We start from the raw sequence: 10,448 nt of genomic DNA, 5'->3' as shown, positions 1-10,448 counted from the left end.
GTGACGGCCATGTTGTAGCAGTGGTGCGTTTGTATCACTCCGCCTCAGTATTTACCTTTTGCATGATTTTGCATGTGGGGGGAAAATGTCACCGTGGCCCCGCTGTGTTGCTGCCCTGCTTTCCATACCGCGGTCCGCTAGGCCGTGTGCTTCCCCCCGGACTGCGATCACCTCGGCGCCGCTAACGTGCGCACGGGCCCCGGGAAAGGTTGTCGATCGTCCCGACGTGTCATCGGAGCGTCGCTTCTCATCATGTCAGATGTTGTAGCCTCACGAGCAGCCGCCTCTCTGCAGGTCGACATGTGTTGTATTAACACATCTGTCACGAGAGGTTTCAAAATGTGTCAAATGAACTGAGACACATTCATTAACGCTTAATGCACCAGTACTACGGGTTATAGACATATGTAAATCTCATCTGGTTGTACACAGACCTACTTTACCTACTGTCACAATATTTACACATAAATCCATACAACATTCACAGAGCCGGATAGACCCACCAGAGGGCCCTAAGGGAAGTGGGCCCCTATTCCAGCCCGTCCACCCCAGTCTAATCGAGTTTGTTTACAATATTTGAAAATACACGTATTAGTTTATGTATAATAAAACTAATTATCGACAAATATACTATACAGGTATTAAACAGGCCCCCTCAAGAGTGAGCGGGGCAGGGAGAGTGGGGTTAACCTGTCGGGACACAAAAACTCAAAGAATTTAGTTTTGCTCACGTTGTCGAGGCTAGCTCCTTGGACTCGGGTTAGGCCGGACACAAAAAAAGCAGAATGTCTGTCGGGTTGAGATCAGGTGAAAAAACTGGATCAACGTAGTGCCCACTACACATTTAAAACTTCTGTTTATGATGGTGCTTAAGTGGTGCATTATCCTCAACAAAATATCAATTAAATCAAATTACCACTAAGTAATTGCCAGTTAATGGCCTTTGAGGGCAATCGCAGGGCAGTTGCCTTCGCTTCCATGATGATAATACAGTTTTCAATAGTAATAACAACATCATCTGCACTGCTATGGAGATTTGCATAACCTACACAATAATCCTGTGTGTAAAATACTTAGGCACTAGATAGTTTGTTGTCCAGCCGCGTTGCTGCAGTACCGGCAGGGCAAGCCTTTTATATCTAGGTCAAAGTCAAAAGTTAATTTAATCCGATTAGGTTTGTGATTCTATAAACTCAGGTATTTCCTGGTAACAGTCGATAGAGCAGTTGTGACTCTATTCAATTAGACAGGAGCCTGGTGTTGCCAAGATGGCTAATGGGAAGACTTGCCTCTAAGAACTTTGGTATGCAGCACATTGACATCAAGTGAAAGCTGCATTTAAAATGAGTTGTTTGCAGTGAGTTGATTATGATCATAATAATTAAACTGCTATTTAATAATTAACCCACCAGATTAAACTGACTGCCAGAAAACCTATGTAGTGGTTCAACGTTCTTGCAAGATAAGAAATCAACATATGACCACTTTGCATAACCCCAGATTACATATATTTACTATGTTTAACTGTTTTTATGCATAAATATTTATTGCTACTGCAGTACTAACACTGTTGGGGAAAAATCTAAATTATTGGACTGTGAATTTGTGAAGGAACATGGAGGAAACAATCAACTCACAATACAGAGAGCAGTAGGTTAAGGGAGGTCAGAAGGAGCCCATTTGCAAATGTTTGCCTTGGGGCTTGCAAATATGTTAACTCAGTCATGGTTATCAAATGTTATGAGCTGGAGAGCTGGATGGCCTGAATGTGCGCTGATGCTCCAGGAAGTTAAAACACGATAGTATACAAAACTTAGTAATGAGCTCTCCACGTTAGTCTTCATCTCTCTGAGTTTCTAGGCAGACTTGTGTCCTAGTTTAAGAACATATGCTGTTTCAGACCCAGTGCTGGGGACCAGAGGGAATAGAGAGGCTGACGGAGATAAAACGCATGACATCTTGGAGATATGCCTCACAGGGGCCATCTTGGATGAGAAACAGAGTATCAAAGCCTGGCTGGATTTATTGGATTCAAACCCATAAAGTACAAATATGTATGAAGATGAGTCACACAGACTGAACCAGCTCAGGCATGGACATCTATGAACCATGGAGAAGAGCAAACACTAGGGGATTATCACTATCAGGCCTCCAAGAGAAGCAGAAAGCCTGTGATGACCCGCACGGGTTGACAAGTTCGAAGTAGCTGTTTTGGAAGTCCAGCATTGAATAGAAACTGAACCTCTGTATAATTTAATGTCCAGAGGCAGATATAACAAATGAAATGCAGGGCAGAGAGATCAGGCAGCGAAGGAAGAGAAAGATCAGCTGAAGAAACTCAAGAATGAATTGGCCTCGGGCTCCTCAAAAGAACAGAGTGGGCATCTGTTAACTGTCCTATTACACCAGCTGTGGAGAGACTCAGTTGCATCGCCTGAACACTAAAGCTCAATCGGTAAAAGCAGGTTCATTGAAAAGATCCCTCTCTTGGAGTGGGTTTAGCCGGACACCCCCACAGTGTCTGTCATGTGTCCGCCAGACAAATTAAATTATATAAAACTAGTTAGAAACTGAGAGGTGGCTTATTTGACTGCAGTAGAACAGTGGTTATGACTAGAATACTATAAGAAAGCCTATAAATTCACTACATCTGCATTTTAATTTGTATCTGCACATTTCACACACACATGACACAAACTCGTTTTTTTCCATCCACGATTTATTCTCTGAGAAATCTATAAAACTGATGAGAAATCTCACAAAAGCAAAGATAGTGATAAAGTTAAATAATCAAATATCCAATTCCCTGATAGGATTTTGAGAAAAAACAGTTGCATTGGATTGTAAACTCAAGCCTCCACATGGTGAGTGGACAAGATGAACAGGAAACTCTCTATCACTGTATATCTACTTTTAATATTGTGAAATTTATATAAAAAAGCTTATGGAAAATCAATTAAAGCAGCTGTCCAGATGTGAATGTATGAATTTGGCTGATTGATGTAAAAATAATAGAGTTGGGCTAATATATTGGTCCACATGTTGGTTTAACACAGCCAAAGATATTAAAGAGAGCTGCAGTGTTATTGCAAAATGTCTAATAGTTGACAAATGTATTGTCTCAGAGTTTAATCACATCAATTAACCTATATATATATGTCTATTTTACAAAATTATGAAAATAGTTAACTAGGCAATAGAGCTGAGACTAAATTCACACTCTACCTCTGATGAAACCGGATCATCAAGTCATCCTGTCCACATGTGCATACTGAACAAAGGGCAGCATAACAAACAAGTCTATTGTTTGACAAATGTGTTTCCATCCCTCTGACCGACCGAACCTGAGGGGTCATCGTCTCCCATCTGCACGCCTGGAAATGTGCTTTACTGTCGCCGTCGTAATGACAAAAACAAGCCAAAGTGCTCTCCATGGCCGTCGACCCCGATCTGCCTCCCACACGCACTCCACGCCGCCTCCCACACGCACTCCACTCTGCCATCATGTTACTTTTTCATGATCTCATTTTACGGAGTTATTGTCGTCTAGTCATGAGGGGTTTTGAAGCACTGGTCATTTTGAGCTCAGTTGCTGTGATGGTCAAATGATGAAAGGCCTGGATTTTCTCTTTTTAACCAAAAGTTATTATGAAGGTATATTGATATAATATTTATATTGATGTTCAGCAGGTATATTGACCATGTTCACTGGTTTAGTTCAGCACAGACTGGGTGTAAAGCATAGGTAATTAATCCCGCCTCCTCTATGTTAGTGGACGGGACATGGGCCAAACTAAAAAGTCAAAGTACATACTGATGTATGTTCAAGTGTTTTTATTTATTAATTAGTTATTTGATGTTATAAAACGGTGAAACGTCATGATTGTGTGTATCAGCATCTGATAAATTAAAGAACATTAGAGTCAGATTTGTTGCTCCTGTGATGCCCAGCTTTGATCTCCCTGTTGTGTATAACAAACGTGAACTGGAAAGATTTTTAACATGTTTCAGGAGGTGTTGTAGATTATAAGTATGAGACAGTTTGAAATACCAGGATGATTGTAAGCGGCAGCTGAGTTGTAAGAGTCTGTGAAGTAGTATTTTTCTGTAAATGGTTGAAGTGTTTACTCAATGGTCCACTAGTAAAACACTAAATTCCTGTCAGGACTGACCATGAACTCCAACCCAAGGGCAGGAAAGCTCTGGGAAAAGTAGCAAAGTGTTTGTGAGCGTGGTCGGGTTGGTTTGACCTCAGTGACGTTTGTGTCGGAACTTTCTGTGAACAGGAAACATTAAATATCAGCTGAAACCACCTGCATCAACAGAGAGTACAACAGCTCTGAACAAAGACTAAACAGAAACACTTCCTGCCTCTTGTTTCAGATCCTTGCTTGTTGCTTTACGCTACATTGAGTAGTGACTTATAAGTAAATAATAGATTTATCAAATATCCTCTGTGCACTGAGAACGAAGACTATCAAATCTTGACTTGTTTCTTTACTTAATAATTGTTGTTTCTTAAACCCCACAATGTGTCGATGGTTTATGATTTGTTTTATTGTTGTGGTTGTTGAGGTTTATATTAAAGAATACAAACTATTAAAATCCTCATTTGGTCCAGAGGCTATGCGCTCTTTGGCCTCGTGGGGCAGCAGATAGTTGGTATTCAATAATCCATGGAGGATTAAGTGTAATGCACATAATATCCACACGGTGGCGTCAGTGGATTAGATAAAAGGCATTTGGCTGTGATCGTCTTTCTTTGGCCTGATCTCATCAAACTGATTCAGGACGAACACGCCAGGTTCTTCCCTGATGGACAAACGAGGCCAAATATCTCATTCATTCACATATTTGTATTTGTGTTGAGTGCATTAGAATTAAATCACCAGACTTTTATAAAACCCATACTGTTACAGAGGTGAAAAAGATCAATACACAGACTGGTTGGCGTTGATATTAGAAAAACAACTATCATGATATAAACTGAAGGATAATGTCAATCTCAGAATATACAAGAATATGTATAAAACAAGGCCCAGTAAATACTGTCTCATTGCTATAAAATCTGACTAATCTTATAACATGTTCCATGACTCTTGCAAGATGGAAAATATTGAACAGTATTCACCTCATCTGCTTTTTCATTCCTAAAATATAGTCTCGAGTATATAACTATTAATGCATAATACATTTATAGCCAATATAAATAGACATTGATATATGTATTAAATGTGATATAATATTAATAACTATTAATCGAGTCCGTTTGGTTTTAGATGTCACTCACTGTGGTCTTTTGTACAAAATCCCAAACTGGACACATTCTTCTTTTAAAGTCTTGAGCTGCTTAAATTATATTGAAAAAAAAAAAACATATTTTTGTGGACGTTTTTTTCGTCTTTTTAACGATGCTGTAAAATCCAATCAAAAGTATTTCACGGAGGCAGTTTTGGCTGGGAACGTGAACCAAAGCCTGATTCAACGCAATTAATGACTGTGGTTTGATACGAGGCCAAATGTGTAAATGTGTTGCGTTGTTTAAAGTATTTTGCTTGAGGTCGTGAATGTCCGTGGAGGAGCCATCAAAATATTAAAGAAAAAAAAAATCACAAATAAATAAACTTTATTCTGAAATGCGTCGGAGAAAGATTTATTTCCCCATTTCTATTCAAGATGATTGATCGTGGTCCTGAGTTAAATGTGCAGAAAAGACAAAGGGCACAATTTGAGTACATATTTGCGGTTCTCACTTTCTAGCCTGTTGATGTAAGTAATTACTCTAAATATTTCCTTAATGAAGGGACTCAGCTCATGTCACCTCATCTGGTATTTAAACTTATTTCCGTGTTATCCAGTTCAGCTTGTGTGCAAAAGTCGTGTGTGATAACCTGTTAATGTCTGAGAGTCAAATCCTCTCAGAGACTCCGGAGACAGACGCAGTATTTGGAAACAACTGAAACACTTCAGGTAAATTAGATGAGATTTTATTCACATTGATCGTTTGTCCGTTTCGTCAAATGTTTCTGAATGAAAAGAAAACAACCACGTTGCCAAATCTCCAGAGCAACTGAGAAAGAGATTTGTCTTTTTCAGACCTTCATGGACTCAATAAAGAAACAAAGTAATTCGATTAAAAAGAAAGTAATTTAAGAGAAGCTACAATCCCCATTAAACTATATTGACTATTACAAATCCATAAATATATATTTTTTTTACTATCAAAGTATTTTCCTTCTTTGCTCTTTAGTACAGAGAAGTTCAGTCACTTGAAAGTCACCTTAGCCTATAAGAAAAACTTGTTTAGAATTATACAGCTGTTTGAAACACATATAGTTAAAAGCTTATTTAAAATGCAAAAAATGTGAGATGGGATGGTCCATACTGTAAGATAGACTAAAACTTTGTCATTATTTTGAGCACTGCTTTTAGCAAGCAAAAAAAAAAACTGATTATGAACTTATCCCTTAAATTGTTTTTGGTGTGATTGGGAGGCTGCTCAACAGGGTGACATTTATAGAAGTCTTACAAGTACCAGAATATAAAATGTCCCTTTTATGCAAAAACTAAACGAAAATCCGATGTCAGACTTCCAGAGAAATCTCAAACTGTACAGAGAAAGGAGATTACGGTAAATATGCAATATAAATAACGAGGAGTCCCGAATCCAGAGCTTGCTGGTCATGGTTCTCTGGGGAGATACCTTCACCAATGAGTCTCTCACCTCCTTTTCTCTTGTGCACATCAGATATCAGCAGGTTAACTACCTTATCAGGACAGACCTTCTAAAATACTTCCAAACTTTAATACAGCTTATTTTAAGTGGACATATTTCTGTGAATTCAAGTCAAGAGAATTTCTGATGTCTTCATACCAAAATATATAAATTTCTCATGCAAAAAAACACCAAACTTTTCTGAATCTGATTTCAAAAAACGATTTTCTGTGATTCTGAAATAACTCCAGTAGTTCTGCTGCATGCCTTCAATCCAATGAGGGACCCCCCGTTCATCTATTATACACCACCAGGTCTCATTACGCTCTTATGCAAATGAGAGGATCCACATTTGAATATTGGCGCGACATGGTGGGTGAAAGGGTGCCAGGTCTGACTGCGTGTGTGTATGTGCGGGCAGCAAAATACTGAATCATCGTGACCGGGCCAAACTATGACAGTTCATATTCACAGTAGTAACAGGTGAGGGTTTTGTGCCCATCAGCAGTACTGACGTGCTGCTCGTCGGTGTGCGTAAAAGCAGTTTTTTGGCGCTGTGCGTGCGTCGCCTCTGTGCTCAGTGAAGCGCAGGAGGATATATGGTGTCTGGGCTGGCAGGGGTAAAACAATGGGGTGATGCCGAGGGTGGTTTACTGCTGTCGGAGGGTCTGAGACAGACTGTGACCCACCACCCGCAAGAGCGTCTGCTTCTCACGGCCTGGGTAACGCGTTACATTGGAGTAGCGGGGATACTGGCATTAAATGGACGACTTTTGGCACAGAGACCTGAAAGGAGACTCAAGCTGGATTCTGCTGTTTCCCAAACACGTAGTTAAACTCAGCTCCTGAATATCAAAGTGAAAATGAATGCAAGTGAAATATCATTGAAATAGATTATCAAATTTAACGAAACCAGTTTATCAGCTGAAAGGAGGGTGGCTTTTATTCAATAGTTGAGTTGGCCTATTAATAAAAAGCATATTGCACCTACACTCGGAAAACTGAGCTATAAGACTGAATGAGCAATACCATGGTTATGTGCTGCATATTAGGAAACATCTTTTACTTTCTCTAACATTGCGAATAAGGGCATTTTTCAAAAGTTTCACAATTTCCCCTGGGAAATGGATCTTTGTGACAAACGTTTCTATGAGTTTGGGAGATTTGGTGCAGCTTGACTGATTTTAAGGTGGCAGTTGGGCCTTGGCAGAGGTCTGCGCTTTACTGAGTTCCATTCAAGTTGTAAAGTTGTGGAGTTTTCTCTTAAAAGCGTTAAAATACTCTGTGGATTGTTTCCTATCAGGCAACCAAGCAGACAAACATGTGATGTGGGGGTTACATTAATAAACCAGACCTGACTTGACTATGTTCCCTTAGCTTGCAGGGCGTTTAAATCTTCTAGGCCTGCACTGTAAATTTAGACTCGGAGCCTATAAACCCTGAATTAATGTTAACTTACAAAGGCTTAAAGCAGTAAATCTATCGTCTCTACTTTTCAGACTGCAGTCAAACGGCCCAGCGGTTTCCTGGCGAGGCGTGAGCATGTGTGTGCCCTGAATCCCAGTGGCGGAGTGTCTGTGTCGGTAATGAACTTGAGTTATCTCCTCGCAACTCAGTCGACCTGTCTGGAGCTGGCTGCCCTGTGTACAGCAGGGAGCAGAACAGCAATTGTCCACGGTTCCTTGAGTCATCCGTGTGGAAACCTCAGACCTGCATCGCTCGCTGAATAAGTGATAATAAAGAGGAATGGGTTCTATTTCCACGTGTTTCTGATGTAGGTAATATGTGTGTCAAAATGTTCCAAAACACCTTAACATCAGATTTAGAGAAACATTTCATCATTGCTCTATAAAACTATTTGCAGTTAATCCCTAAACGTGGATAAAGATGGAGACAGACTGGCTGTTGTCCATTCACATGTTCTTGCCGTGTGGGCTGCAGACGTGCAGCACTGGGGCCTGCGAGCGTGTGAAGGCATTTCAGCACATTGAAGTGGTCTAGACGGATCAACATGACTGAGTTAACTTTATTTAATGCAAATGATTAGCACGTCTGGGCTATGTGCATTATAGACAGACTGAGCCCCCACCCCACGCACCACCTATACAATAACGTTTGAGAGGAATCCTCTTTCAGTGCATTGAAAAGATTCCTGGAGTGATTATCATGATAATCAGTGGAACCGGAGCACCTCTCCAGTCTGTCTGAGCTTCAGCTGCACACGCCACCAACATCCCAGACATACTTCAGCTCAACATGTGAGGAGGCCAAACTCAAATGGGATGAAATTCAAATATGACCAAAATAAAATGTATTGATTTTCAACACATACACTGAACATCAGACCATCAGGCAGTAACGTCTCTACATGCAGGACTTGATTAACAGGAAAATATATAATACACACATGGAGCACAAAGATTAAAGGTCGGTCAAGGATGCATGCTTGCCTCACATGTCCAGCATGCACCTCCTATCCTCTAAATACGACTTTCCACACATATATATGATCAATTCCAAGCTTGTTCTTCAGTTTGAGTGGAGGCAGCACCACGGCATTTGGCTAAATGTGCCTTTACGTCAAAAGATATAGAGTCTGCAAATATGACCCAGAACCCAGGAACAGCCTATTGTATAAGATTATAACAATTCTAAACACATCTATTGTATTCAGTGTAAAAGTACATTTACACTGAATACAATAGATGTGTTTAGAGGCAGTGTTCCTAGGAGTATCATTAATGCAGTGATATAATGAGGCCTATAGGTTAATATCGCTTGCCTTTTTCTATATTCCTATAATACATATATGTCACGAATATCATGCTAACAGCTGGACAAAGTCGTGCTCGAACAAAAATGTCTTCCAAAAGAAGTAGGAGACAGAATCAGATGTGTGGATGAGTGATGGTGCCACCATGCACTTCTGCGTGTGTCTGTTGGGGGGCGTGAGAGGCGCTGCCATATCGGTCCATATTATAATCACATCGTCCGTCTTGCATAATATCAAAAATCTCAGAGGGTGGGAACAGTGTTACCTCACCGACTCGCGAGGGGGTGGGCCTTGGACGGCGTATATGATATTGGACAAATGAGACGTTAAGCCATTTGGAGACACAACAGCAGTCGGAGGAGATGTAGCCATCCATGGCGCACAGCTCCAACAGCCCCCCGGGTTTGGCGAGGGGCGCACCGGGGGGCTGAGGATGTGGAGGACGGCCGTGTGACGATATGCGAAGGAGAAACAAAAAAAGAACGCCAGAGGACCCGTTAGATTAAAAAAAAAAGAAAGAAAAATGGACGTGAGCGGTGGGACGTCACGATGCGCCGTCGCCACAAAGCTCAGTGCGCCGCTCATGAACGCGCTCATTTGGCTGCCAGCGTGCCGCACGTCCGGAGGCACCGCCGGCTGCAGGGAGCTGATCCGAGAGCGGTGCAACCCACCCTGCTGCTGCCGAGGAGGACACAGTAAGAACCCTGTTTTATTTCTCTTATCCTGAGTGCTTTTATTTTTATTTCACTTGAGTGAGTTTTAATGAGAATGAACCTGCAGAGGATTCTCAGCAGAGGGTTTGTGGCGCGTCCAGGCTGCAACCTGCTGTATTGTGCATGTGTTTTAACCCCATTGTGGAATAAGAGTGCGATTACAGGCCGAGCAGATCAGACTAAATCCACATTTTCCTCCCAAATTGCTCACACATTCATGGATGAGGCTTGCATGCAGCAGCATCTG

This window comes from Pleuronectes platessa, chromosome 18 (assembly GCF_947347685.1).
Source record: "Pleuronectes platessa chromosome 18, fPlePla1.1, whole genome shotgun sequence".
In the NCBI taxonomy this organism is placed as follows: domain Eukaryota; kingdom Metazoa; phylum Chordata; class Actinopteri; order Pleuronectiformes; family Pleuronectidae; genus Pleuronectes; species Pleuronectes platessa.
Note: the sequence above shows the minus strand (reverse complement) of the source record.